General features: G+C 37.2%; 1 protein-coding gene across 3 annotated transcripts in view; it reads left to right on the top strand.

Moving 5' to 3' along the window:
• The window catches only part of Fhit (fragile histidine triad diadenosine triphosphatase), a 1,433,463-nt gene that overhangs the window by 30,041 nt on the left and 1,389,253 nt on the right, over positions 1-14,169 (top strand). For all 3 annotated transcript variants that reach the window (XM_071609242.1, XM_027951322.2, XM_071609246.1), the window contains exon 2: positions 9,172-9,220. The gene's annotated coding sequence lies outside the window, so the exon portion shown is untranslated. The remainder of the gene's footprint in view (positions 1-9,171; positions 9,221-14,169) is intronic.

Below are 14,169 nucleotides of genomic sequence, written 5' to 3'. Positions count from 1 at the left end.
TTGATTTCCCCCTCATTGTTCCCACCCCCGAATCTGTTATGCTCCCAGCTCAGTTCAGAGTTGTAGAACTGAGTTATCTAGTGCTATACCCTTCTCATTTCTCTATGCCGCGTTCATTTCCTGTCTTCCTTTTGCCATAAACCCTTCCTTTCTTTTGCTTTGCATCCTTTGTTTTGGTCCCTAGGCTCAGCAGCCTGTCTGTCAAGTCTGCCACTGTTTGTTAAGATCATTTTGCTTCCAAATTGAGCTCTGTGGCTGAATATCACTCAGAATAATGCTAGTAGAACTCTGCATTAGAAAGGGAAGCAGAAATCTTGCTGCTGGTGCCCAGACCTCGAAACTATTTTTGCAAAGCCATGTGCCAGCAGGCATTGTGACCGCCATCCTCAACCAATATTTTGTTGAATCCTTGCTGTGAGCACAGCATCTTACCCTGTCACCTCTGTGGGTTCCAGAGACAAGTGGGTGTGCCAGGTGGAGGAGGACTAATTAAGACTTTGGAAGGCAGGACTAATGTGGTCCAGTGGTCAGGGACCCTCATTTAATTCCTGGCATCCTGGTCCATGCCAACCTTGTTCTGCCCCTGTGATTATACCAGCCGAGAAGCGGGGAAGGGAAGATGAACTTTGGGCTGCTCTGAGTTTCCCTGTCCAGCAGTGTCTGTCAGATTAAAAATGAGAGGGAAGGAGGCCAGAGAATCTTCCAGATGGAGAGTTCAGAGGAGGGCACAACCAGACTCCCTCTCCACAGTGACGTAGCTGGGCCATTTGAGCACTGGGCCAGGAGCCAGTAGGAGCACAGACTGTTGCCTTGACTTGCAGTGGAGGGGGGCCAGGCTGAACAGTCACCCTCGGCTTAGGGTGGGGGGGATGCACATCCAGCTGGCACATACAGGCCACGTGGTAGAGGCAGGGCATTTACCCCTAGTCTGGTAGGAGGCTGGACCACTCATCTCGGACTCCTTCCTTAGGGTGCTTTCCTCAAGTTGTGGGGGGTAGAACTGGCAACTGCAGAAACGAAATGGGAGTTGGCATTCATTCTCCAACCTCTCTGTTTCCTTCCTTTAGAAAGAGGAGGCAGTCATGCAAGAAAGGTGACCTTAGATAGGCTGGAGGCAGTGGTAACAGCGGTGGCCGTGTGTCCTTGGACTAACTAGCATGTGGACAGCAGTTCCAGGCAGCAGGGGTTTGGTGAGGCCACAGGGCACTGACAGTCACTCTCCATGCCTCTCAGTAGCACAACTTTTGAACTGGTTTCAGCATGCATTGATAAGTATCCATTGAGGATGCTCCAGGATTAGGAGTTTGCTTGAATGAGAGTGGATTTTCAGACTAAGGCTGTCTGCAGTCTATGTAATGATGGAGAGGTAAAGAATGAAGTTAAACACTGAATATCTGGTTTGGTCTCTTTTAAAAATGGATTATTTTAACACTGTATCTGCATAATCTTAGTTTCTCCCTAAAATGAACCTCCTTTTCTCAAATTCAGGCTAGTAGAGCTTGGGGAGGGCCTGTGCTATTGGGAACAGAGCTGTTTAACTTAAAATGTCATCCCATTCTGAGAAAACATACTGGGGCCATGTTAGGGCATCCCTGTGCAAATGTCACATTGTCATAGTGTCTCCCCCTGGGGTTAGTCTAGTACTTTCTAGTCCTGTCTGGTGGTCAGATGATTCATTGACCCCCCCCCCCACCACCACCACCATTGTCAGGGCACCAAACCAACTCAGGTCATGCTCCCCGAGATTTCATGGAATTTGATTTGTCTGTAATTCTATGAATTTTCAGATGCTAATTATTGGCTGATTGGTATTCTGTTCCACAGATGTCACCTAATGATTTTCTAGATCTTGTGCTACCTGGTAAATTTACTTTTCCAATACCTGGCAAATATGACAGTATTGAACAGGTGTGACAAGGGTGTGGGGTGTTTGTGTGTACATGTGCATGCATGTGTGAGGCTACTGAAAGGCAGGCTTCTGTGGAGATAGGTCTTTTAATTTTATGGAAGTCTCAGTCCAAAATAAGAGATGAAAAAAAAAAAAACAAACAAACAAAAAAAACAAGAACAAAGCACAAAACTAGCTTTAGAATTCCTAATCATTGTTCACATTTAATAATAATGAAAACTAAATTCTTTTTTCTCCACATTTATAAAGCAAATTTTGAGTGTATCTTACATGCTAGTCACGGTCCTAGAGGATGTAGATTAAGCATAGAACAAGTGAGACGTGGTCCGTATTATTCTTGAACTTATGGTCTAGTGGAAAGCCTTATATATACTTATTTTGACAATATTGGCTCATTTTCCAGGCTTATCACAAAATTAAAAATTATTCCGGTTACCCCCTCTGAACTCTAAATGTATCTAAATTTTCAAAGAATTCAATAAGAAATATGTATAAATGGATATAAAACTTCTAAGAATGTATCCAAGAAGTGTCAGGTTTTTGAGTCTTTCCTGCTATATCTTGTGAAGTCAGTATGCAGATTCTCAAATAATCCCATGTGCTTAAAATAGTCATTTATCATCAGGTAGTTTAACCAGGGCTATGTTTTCCAACTGCCTGGTTCTCACCGATATTAGAAAAAGGTTTTAGAAAGAGGTTTAAGAATCTTCTCGTAGTTGGAAATTGGCTATCATTTGAAAGAATGTTGCAATAATTTGTGTGCAGTAACAGCTCACTGAATGTCGCATAAAAATGAAAATCAGGGCTGAATTTATTCAGTGTCTTCATTCTTGTATCTGAATGCACAGACTCTTTCCTAGGTATGTAGATAACTGTTAAAGACTTAAAGGTCAATAACCAATCCTTCAACGTGGCATTTAAGTCAGGTAAGGTCTGCAGAACTTAACAATGGAGGCAAATCCCTCAGTTCCAGGCAATCTTCCCTTAGGCAAGGTGCGGTTGGATGGTTTCCAGTAATAGTTTTCAAATGGGAGAAGATGAATCACAATCAAAGCAGGTTTCTATATTTGGGAAAGATGTTTCTTTAAATTCATATCAGTTTTTAAGGGAGCTGGGTGCTGGACCATGGATTGAAGGGTTTAGGATTTGTAAGATCTGAAAACCAGGATAAATCATTGTGTTATTGGCCTGTTCTGCTCTGCTTCCATGTTGATTTCTTTTAGGAGCAGCAGAAGCCCAAACCTATTTGGATTCATTTAAATCTAATTTATGTTTTGCAGAAGGTCATATGAAGGGCATAGAGATTGTCTGCCCTAGAACAAAATGTGGGGGAGTTGGGCCTGAGGAGTGTAAGAAGTGGTGTTAACATTGGAGCTATAGGTGATTTTTTTTTTTTTTTTTTTTTTGTGGCCTGTAGTTTAGATTCTTGAATTTTGGAGTCAAGAAAAACATGGGAAAGAGAGGGAGGCTTGAGTGGCTTTCCTGATTTTTGGCTGGAGCATGTACTTTGGCATAGGAACAAAAACTTTTGGGATTTGCTCCCACTTCGAATAATTAGAGCAAACATATGCGCGCTCACCGTGCATACACACCTACACACACATTTTCAGGCACCAGAGATGCACACAAAGACTGTAAAATCCACATGGACTTGTTTATTCAACAAGTATTGAATGGGGGATGTGGATATAACTCAGTTGTAGAAGGCTCTTATGCTCAAGCCCCTGAGTTCAAGTTCTAGTACTGCCAAAACCTAACAACCATAATAATTGCTTCATGTATATCAAGAATGCAATAAAAAAAGAACAAAAGTATTTATTGAATGACTATGGGTGGTGGCATAGAATCAGGGGCTTGAAGTGTGTAAATAAGGTACGTTGGTTTGAATAATAAAGCCCACAGGTTTTAAAGAGCTTAGATTCTAATTGAGGAGAGAAAACAAACACCTGAGAAAGTAATACTTTAAGGTGACAGCATGAATGTTTATTAGAAGGCATTAAATGCTTAGCGTTAGACCAAAGCTTTATTTAAGACCAGTCTCCCTAGCTGACTTTTCCAACCTTCTTGGGAACCTTCAGGATTAGTTACCTTTTTCTCCCCTGTACATTCAGCTTCCTTGTCTTAAATGGACCACCTTATCACCCTGACACATGCTCAGGTTGTTTATGTTAAAAACTGTATGAATAAACCCTCTTTCAGTCCCCTGTCCTCCATTTGCTACCTACTTTTACACAGTCACTTGTCAAGATTGTCTTTATTCATAGTCTTCCTTTAATGACTTCCACTTCTTTTTTAACCACCTCTAAAGTGCATTCTGTCTCCATTAGTTCTTGCTGAATTCCTCAGTGACTTTCATATTGGACATTTTTGGTATCTATACACTTGACCTTTCTGTGATGCTTGAGATTTTTGTTTAACTTCTTTGGCAGCCATTCTTTCTCTTGTGTAGGATTCACCCTCCTCATCGCAACTATTACATGTTGAACTTCCTCAAGAATCAGCTGTAGGTTCCTTTCTCTTTCTGCTGGATACCATCTCCCTGGACACCTACATCCATATTTACAACTGTCATTACTTCCTGCTTTTAGAGAGCTCCTCACTCCCTGGTCCCCTCTCTAAACTACAGACCAGCATATTTAATTGTTTACCTGGATGTTGTCTTTTAGATGTCTCAAGGACACTTCAAATCCAGTTTATCCTCAACCAGACTGGTGATTTTCTAGGACTCCAGATATGGACCCTAATGCAGTGGGATTTGGTCAATGTCCTTGTCCAGCCCCAGTTAAGAAAGGGAAACTAATTTTTAAACGTATTTTTAAAATCTCATTTTGTAATTGCTTTCCATCTGTAGTGCAGTCTGATAAGAAAAGTTTTTGTATTTTTTGAGACCACCCTCATAGCCTAATAGTCATGTTTTTGCTTATGTTCCACAGATACTTGTAAAGAATGTTGAGGCCAATTATGGTTTCCAAACATGATGACACCGACACATTTACCTAGTCCCATGTGCTTTTCTTACAATGTGATTGGCTGTGCTTCCACTTGGAGATGTGTGTGTCTTTCTTTTCTTCGTTTGAGCTAGGGGAGGGGTTTGTGGCTATGCTGACCAGTGAGTGCAGTGTAAATAGTGTTATGTGATTTTTAAGCCTGAGGCTTAAACAATACAGCATCTTCCGGTCTTTCTTGGAACTCTTGTCTTTGGAATTTAGTGCCATGTTTTGAGGAGACCCAAGACATGTGGGGAGGCCATGTGTGGGTATTCTAGCTATGGTCTTGGCTAACCCTCAACAATAGCTGGCAGATATGGGAAGGAATTAGCCTTCAGATGATTGTAGTCCCTAACTGTTAAGTCTTCCAGCTAAGGCCATGGGCATTGTAGCATGAAGAAAAATGGTCTTTCAGATTCTTGACCCATAGAAGCCATGAGAGATAATAAATTATTTATTTAAGTTACTAATTTTTTGAGCAATTAGTTATGTAGCAATAGCTAACTTCAATTTTACCTAATATAAGTTTATTTCCATTAGCACTCTCATGGTTCCAATTTGTGTGGTGTATGGTTTTTCATACTTTTCCTTTAAAGCCTTCTTCATGTTTAGATGTATTTTTTAAAACATCACATAGCAAGATATTTTTTTAAAAACCTGACCTGGCAAATTTTTAATTTTTACATATATTTAATCTGTTCTGTTTACTGATGTATTTAAACTTATTTGAAATACTTTTTTTTTTTTTTCACTTTATACTCACCTTGTTTTCCTTTGCTTCTTTCTCCCTTCCATTATAGTATTCTCTGGAGAATTCACTTTATTTCATTTTATTTCCACCATTGATTTGGAAATTTATATTCTTTTTTTGTTCTACTCTTGGTGATAACTCTTATGTGTTTTTAAATTAAAATAGAGAATACATACAAAATAATTTTTTTCTATTTCTTCAATCTTTTTTCCCACATTTTTATTGGTGCATCATATTTGTATAAGGATGGGATTTGTTGTTACATATTTGTACAAAATAATTTTTGAAAGTGTATGTACATACATACATACTTTAAAGAAAATGATAAACTGATCATCCCAATACCTTTTTCTAAGCCAAGAAAATAAAGCGTCATCATATTCCAAAATGCCTCCAGTGCTTCTCACCTATTACATCTCCTTTCAAGACAGCCTGAATTCTGTGTAAATAAGTTCTTTGCTTTTTTTCTTGCCATTCATATGTTGAATTCTAAACTATATGGTATTTGTTTTTGCTTTTTTTGAATGTTGTATACATGGAATAACATTATGTATGGCCCTCTATAATTTTTTTCTCTTACACCATTGATGCAGGTAATGGTTTCATTGATTTTTCAAATTTGTATTAATATTCCATTGTATGAATCTTTAAAAATGTGTTTGTTGTACTGTTGACAGATGTTGGGTTATTTTCAGCACTTTTTGCCATTCCAGCAAGACTTCTGTGAACATTCTTGTATGAATCTCTGTGAGCATGTGTGCTAGGGTTTTTGGCTTCACAGAGAAAGAAATGCTGGTTTAATAAGTGAATTAGCAGAGTAACAAGTATCTTTAGCAACTTAATCATATCTCTCTTCCTCCTATTTATTCCCCCTTTCTTTGTTCCATATGATTGTGGTAAACCACACAGTTTCACTTTATTTGCAAACCCTAAATATTAGTTGTTATTATCATTGATTTCCCCCTTATTTATAACCAGGGATTAATAATTATTCAGCAATAATCATTATTTATTATTAAATTCACTAGATTTACCACCATGTTTGCCAGTTTCTCAGTTTTTCAATTGCTTCTATTCCCCACTCCTTCTGTGTGGGATCAGTTCCTTATTCAATTATGCCTTTTAGTATTTCTTTTAGCAAAGTAAACTATGTGAATGGTAACACTCCCCCCTCCACATAATGTCCTTATGTCTGTGCCCTTTTGGAATGGTAAGTTTAGCATGGGTATAGAATATTGGTTGAACTTTTTTTCCCTTAGCACTTTGAACATGCTATTCCCTTGCTGCCTAGCTCTTACTTTTATGAATGCCATGTTCTTTTGCAAGAAATCTTTTTTTTTTTTTTTTTTTTTCCTTTCTGGCTCTTCTATCTATCTTTGGTATTTCTTGGCTTCATTCTGATGTATCTTAAGTGTGACATACTTGTATTTATCTTATGGAGATCTTACTTTGCTTTTTTTTTTTAAAAAAATTTTGTAGTTGTAGATGGACAACATTTGTTTATTTATTTTTGTATATAGTGCTAAGTAAGGAACCCAGTGCCTCACACATGCTAGGCAAGTGCTCTGCCACTGGGCCCCAGCCCCAGCCTTTGGTATGTTTTTGAAGAGAAACCCTGTCTTCCATCCTCTCTGTTTATTTATTCATCACTAAATTTTGTTTAGCATATCTATGTGTTTGAAGTGGAAAGGGATTCAGCCTAATCTCCATGTTTCAGACGAAAACCATTTCTGATTTCACAAAGTATAATATCTTGCTATTTTATCTATTCTTTCACAAATTATTATATCCCATGTAATAAGGGTGGAAAATTTTTTGATGCTTTTCCATGGAATTCTGCATTAGTATTCTAAGATTTATATCATAGCCCATAAGTCTTACCTGTTCTTTGGTGGTCATGCATCAGGGATAATGAGTTCTTTGTTAGGATAGAGGAATATGGAGGGAAATAGCCCCATAAGAGCTAAAGCAGTCATTCAGGATATTGAAGGTATGTGTTGAGGGGGAAGAACCTTGGGAAAAGAAAGGAGTATTTGGTCATTCCCAACTACTGATCCTTTAGGAGATGTTAGAATCTAGCCCAGAATGAGGTAAAGGGAATGTTCCAATTCTGTTCATAGAACTACCATATGAGTAATGTTGAGTCCCTATAGAATCTGCTTCTTCAAAGCTTAAGTTATTACTATTACTTAACAGTATCATTTCACAGTTCATGTTGATATGTGAGTGGTCAGTGCATATAGCATATTTTGGTCAGGGAGCTGAAATTAACAAGGAGAGATTTGATTGGAAATGTGAAGTAGCTTCCTGCTTTGCAAGTTTCTTTTGAGAGAAGACTGCACCCTACCTCGCGAAAGTATGTTGTGCCTGCAAGCACAGAGACCAGTGGCGAAGTCTGGACTGAAGGATCAGGCACCTCACATAAACTGAATAGGCTCCCCCAAATAAAACTTTTTCAAGGAAGTGGAAATGGAACATGTGAGGCAGATGCAAAATGAATAAGAAAATAAATGCTTGGTCAGATTACATGTACCATACTAATGTCTAGTTTGATTTTCATGTCTGCACTTTGTAAACCATTCCCCTGTTGAGGTGTTCATGTCCTAAAAGATGTGACTGTAGATTTGTCTAGGTTTGTGTGACTCTGTTCTGGACAGAAGTGTGTACCCTCTTAACACCTCAGAGTGGGAATTAAACTTCAATACATGAAGCCTTAGAAGATACTCATACCATATCCAAGCCATGAATAACTGTGTATCAGCCTATTTTCTATTACTAATAACATAATATCACAGACCAGACAAGTTATATAAAAATGTTTATTTTTCTCCCATATTTTATATTGGTACATTATAGTCGTACATAATGGTGGGATTTGTTGTTACGTATTCATGCATGCACATGATATAATTTGGCCAATATCATTCCCTAGTATTTCCTCTCCTCCCTCCCCCGGACCCTTTCTTCTACTCTACTTATCTCCCTTTGATATTTAAGCACAAAGTCAAAGGGCCACATCTGGCGATGGGCCTTTTTGCTGGCAGAGTTTGGAAGTTGTGTGCGGCATCATATGGCAAGAGACAAGCAGTGCAAGTGTCTATGTATGTCTCTCTGGTCTCTCTTCCTCTTCTTATAAAACTATCAGATTCAATCATGGAGTTTCTGCCCTAATAACCTTGTCTTACCCTAATGACTTTCCAAAGCTCCCACCTCTAAATACCATAAACAATTTAAGTTTCCACCCTCTTAACACCTCAGAGTGGGGAATTAAACTTCAATACATGAAGCCTTAGAGGATTCTCATACCATATCCAAGCCATAGCAGACTGTCTCTTATTGGTCTCTTGGGCAGGGGATATGAGACACAATGGTTTATTTGATTACTGATTTTATCAATGGTTTATTTGATGGTTATTCGATACCATATACCATGAAACATGGAAATTCTATTTAGAAACATGGAAAGAAAACATTTTGTGTTTTACTTGTGAACTCCTCAGTTTTTTGTTTCTGTCTTTTTGTAGCTTTGAAACTCAGCAAAGAAGGGAAATCCATCCAGAACGGTCTGTAAAGGTAAGAGTATTTATTATATGGCCTTGACAAACATTGCCTTTACAACATTGATTTTTCTTTTATTCAGAGATTTAAACACTTGGATTAAAGATATAGCTGACAGGACAACTTCCTTAACCACCTGCTTGTCCTCCCTCATAGGCAAAAGTGCTGAGCAATAGTTAGCAGAGAACGGGAGGAAATGAAATGATGTGCTGAGGGTAGCCAAATGCAGTGGTATGCTTGCTGACTTTAGCTTTCTTCTCAGCAGTTAAGACGTTCCAATGGAGCTAAGTTTACTAAGATTAATGCTAGATGGAAAAAGAATGCACTTGTTCCATTTCTGGTCAATAGTTAAATAAAACCAGCTGGCCAGATAAAGCATTTAAAATAAAATGCAGAGTGGCATTTCAATTGGGTTGGATGAAATTTATCATGAAAGTCAGTTGTGCAGTTGCCTGGTGGAGCTAGTATTGTAGAAAAGAGAAAGCCAGCCAGGTTGGTGTAGCTAATTGCATTCTACCCAGTCACTCTGGATCTTAAGTGAATTACAGGAAATGAACTTCCAAGTTTGAGCAATGGGAAAAATACCTATTCAGCCTTCTGTGAAACGTTACCATTGAGTTGGTTTTTACATGGAAAATGTAATTGTTTCCTCTTTGCTAGGTGTATTTATAAGCACACCTCGGTACAGCATTGTTCTTTGATTCATTGTTTAATTTCTGTTCTGCATGAAGTGTTTTAATTTAGAGAATTCATTGTGGGGAATTATAGGGCTGCCGTTTCATCAAGAGTCTTTGGTGGCCAGGGTGAAATATGCCATAATTTTACATTTGTTTTCATCATCAATTATGTTTTTGACAATTTTAGGGTTTTTTTTCTGTCATTTTTATTACAGCAATCATGACCATGACCACTTTAGTTAAAGATGAAAAGCCATTTTGATTTACCTTATATTTTAAGTTTTTCCTAACTTTATGACAAATCTTCTTCGGTTTGAGAGCAAAGAAGAATTTTATAGAGATATTGGAGAAACCCCCTTTTGAATAATCAAACTGTGAGTCACACAAACTCTCATTTGAAGAGTTTTCTTTGGGATGGCCAAAATCTGGTGCATGATAGCTGGTTCGTTTTGAATTTTGCTATAATTAGTAACTGGCTATTAGTGTAGAAAATACTATCTTAAGAGGTAGATACTTATTTCTAACCATTTAGATTATGTATCTCTGGAAAATTGCACCACTTATTGGAATAAAGCAGTACTTGGTAACTCCTAGAAATAAGTGCTCATGACATATTGGAGTTAATGGTGATGTAGACATCTTGAAAACTTTGTGGTCTTTATGAATAGCTACGGTACTCATATTCCTCTTGGAGAGTGTTTTCACATTGACACATCTGTTTTCCCTACTTCAATGAAAATCCTTTGTTGCCTTGGTACTCTTAAATCAGCCATGAGTTTAGTCTCGAGTTGGATAATAGACCACGGACAAATTATTCACTCTCTTTGTATATCAGTTTCCTAATCTGTGAAATGGAGATAATAATGTTGTCTGCTACATGATTGTGTTAATTAAATGAGTTATTATGTGTCAAGGGCTTATAACATGATAAGTGGTTAGTAGATGTTAGCTGATGCTGCTCTTGTTAATATTACTACCATCATCATCATCATCATTATTAGCAGTAGCAGACCCAGAAACATCCTTATGAATTTATTCATTAGATATTTTGAGAATTTTATTCTTTGTAGAAGCTTCAGGATAATGTTTCCAAAATGAGTTTTTTATTACCAAACGAGCAAATTCTACTTTATCTTTAGGAATCAAATGGAAAGGAACTTTCAGGTAATATGGGAAGTAAGACTTGTAGAGATGAAGAGTTCTCAGTTTGAAATTTTGTAGGCATCAAAGAAAACACCTTATTTGGTTGTGTGAGGTCAACTATTAATGTAATTTTAGGAAATTATAGTCTTAAGAAATCCATGATCTGCTGCTAGTTAGATTATTAAGGAAATTTTGAGGAAAGGCCTATCCTATATTTGTTTTCCCTTTATAGCACTTTTATTTCTTTTAGAGATGGTTAGTTTAGTGGAACTGTAATCAGAAGCTTAAACTTAGCCTAAAGGTTGGTGTATGACTTCAAGCTTGTTTAAGTGGATGTTCCTTCTTTGCATTTGAATCTTTAGCTAAAGGTTTCTTCTTGGTCCCAGATGGATACTCTGATCTGATAATATCCGCTATGAGATCCCTGTTTCCTGGCCTTTATGTCCATATTGGTTATTAATGGTTTCCAAACTTATTTTCTAGTCTGCCATGTATTTGCCCTTTAACAGTCCTTTTAAAATTAGCAAATCCGTTTCTGTTTCTTGCAACCACAGAACCATAGCTGAGAGAGTAGTTTATACACTAGTGAACTAGATTTAAAATAAATGGGATATATTTGGAGGTTACTTTCTTCCATTATAAGTAGCTGAATTTTTTGCAATAGATTACTAAGAATGGAGAGTTCTCAATTAGACTTTTAAAAATGAGCTGTTTTGCTGTACTCCCCACTACTCCTGTATTTGGGACATAGAAATCACCCTTGACTGCTTCTCAAATTCTCAAAGGATATGTAACTATACAGGAGTGTGGCCGAAAGAGAGAAGCAAAACAGAGAAAATATACCTCTGGTGAACTTGGTCTTTTTGTGGCATGGGGATTATGAAGGGGCTGTGATTTTCTTATATTTGCCCCAGCATCCCCCAAACAATTATATTCTTTAAATAGTGTCCTAATTTCCCCCCAATTTTTATTTCTTTTGAATGTTTTTTCCTCCACTGAACACTTTCTTTTTATGCTTTTATTAGTGCATTATAGTTGCATGTTTAGTTGTGTTCATTTTGACATAATCATCATTGCATGGAATTTAATTTACTCCATTTCAGTCCTGGTGCTCCTACCACCTTCCCCGACCTCCCTGCCCTGTTCCCCTTCTTCTGTTCTACTAATCTTCTTCCACTCATTTATTTATTTATTTTTAATTGTGATCACCTTCTTTTTTTAAAAAATCATTTAAAAATTATTTATTTTATCGATTCTTCTTAGTTATACATGATAGTAGAATCCATTTTGATAGCATTATACAAGCATAAGATGTATCTTATTTTAATCAGAACCCCATTCTTGTAAGTGGGCATAATGGTGGGGTTCACTTAGGTAATTTCATATGTGTACATAGGGAAATCATATTAGATTCATTCTATTGTCATCATTTCTTTTCTTTTTTTATTCTAATTTGTTATGTAAAACATCAGAATGCATTACAATTCATATTACACCTAGAGAGCACAAATTTTCATATCTCTGATTGTACACCAAGTAGAGTCACATTCCTTCCACTCCTTCCCCTTTGCTCTATCTAGAGTTCATCTAATCCATCTATGCTCCTCCCCACCTACTCCATTATGAATCAACATCCTTATATAAGAGAAAACATTCGGCATTTGGTTTTGTGGGATTGGCTAACTTCACTTAGCATTATATTCTCCAGCTCCATACATTTACCTGCAAATGCCATGATTTTATTCTCTTTTAATGCTGAATAGTATTCCATTGTATATATATACCACAGTTTTTTTTTTTAACCATTCATCAACTGAAGGGCATCTAGGTTGGTTCCACAATTTAGCTATTGTGAATTGTGCTGCTATAAACATTGATGTGGCTGTGTCCCTATAGTTATGCTGTTTTTAAGTCCTTTTGGTATAGACCAAGGAGTGGGATAGCTGGGTCAAATGGTGGTTCCATTCCCAGTTTTCTGAGGATTCTCCATATTGCTTTCCATATTGGCTGTACCAATTTTAAGTCCCACCAGCAATGTATGAGTGTGCCTTTTCCCCCACATCCTCGCTCACACTTATTGTTGTTTGTGTTAATAGCTGCCATTCTGACTGGAGTGAGATGAAATCTTAGAGTAGTTTTGATTTGCATTTCTATAATTGCTAGAGATGTTGAACATTTTTCATATGTCTGTTGATTGATTTTATAACATCTTCTGGGAGGTGTCTGTTCAGTTCCTTGGCCCATTTATTGATTGGGTTATTTGGTTTTTTTTTTGGGTGTGTGTAAAGTGTTTTGAGTTCTTTATATATCCTAGAGATTAGTACTCTATCTGATGTGCAAGTGGTAAAAATTTGCTCCCAAAATGTAGGCTCTCTATTCACCTCACTGATTATTTCCTTTGTTGAGAAGCTTTTTAGTTTAAATCCATCCCATTTATTGATTCTTGATTTTAATTCTTGTGATATAGGAGTCTTACTAAGGAGGTTGGGGCCTACCTAATACGACATGTTGGAAATTTGGGCCTACTTTTTCTTCTATTAGACGCAGGGTTTCTGGTTTAATTCCTAGGTCCTTGATCACTTTGAGTTGAGTTTTGTTCATGGTGAGAGATAGGGGTTGAATTTCATTTTGTTGCATATGGATTTCTAGTTTTCCCAGCACCATTGGTTAAAGAGGCTATCTTTTCTCCAATGTATGTTTTTGGTGCCTTTGTCTAATACAAGACAACTGTAGTTATGTGGGTTTGTTTCTATGTCCGCTATTATGTACCATTGGTCTACCAGTCTATTTTGGTGCCAGTACCATGCTGTTTTTATTACTATTTCTCTGTAGTATAGTTTAAGGTCTGGTATAGTGATGCCACTTGCTTCACTCTTGCTAAGGATTGCTTTAGCTATACTGGGTCTCTTATTTTTCCAGGTGAATTTCATGATTTCTTTTTCTATGATGAATGTCATTAGGATTTTGATTGGAATTGTATTAAATCTGTATAGTGCTTTTGGTAGTATGGTTATTTTGATAATATTAATTCTGCCTATCCAAGAACAAAGTAGATCTTTCCAACTTCTAAGGTCTTCTTTAATTTCTTTCTTTAGTATTCTGTAGTTTTGTTGTAGAGGTCTTTTACCTCTTTCGTTAAGTTGA

This window comes from Marmota flaviventris, chromosome 1 (assembly GCF_047511675.1).
Source record: "Marmota flaviventris isolate mMarFla1 chromosome 1, mMarFla1.hap1, whole genome shotgun sequence".
Classification (NCBI taxonomy): Eukaryota; Metazoa; Chordata; class Mammalia; order Rodentia; family Sciuridae; genus Marmota; species Marmota flaviventris.
Note: the sequence above shows the minus strand (reverse complement) of the source record. Positions and strands in the feature narration are given on the sequence as shown.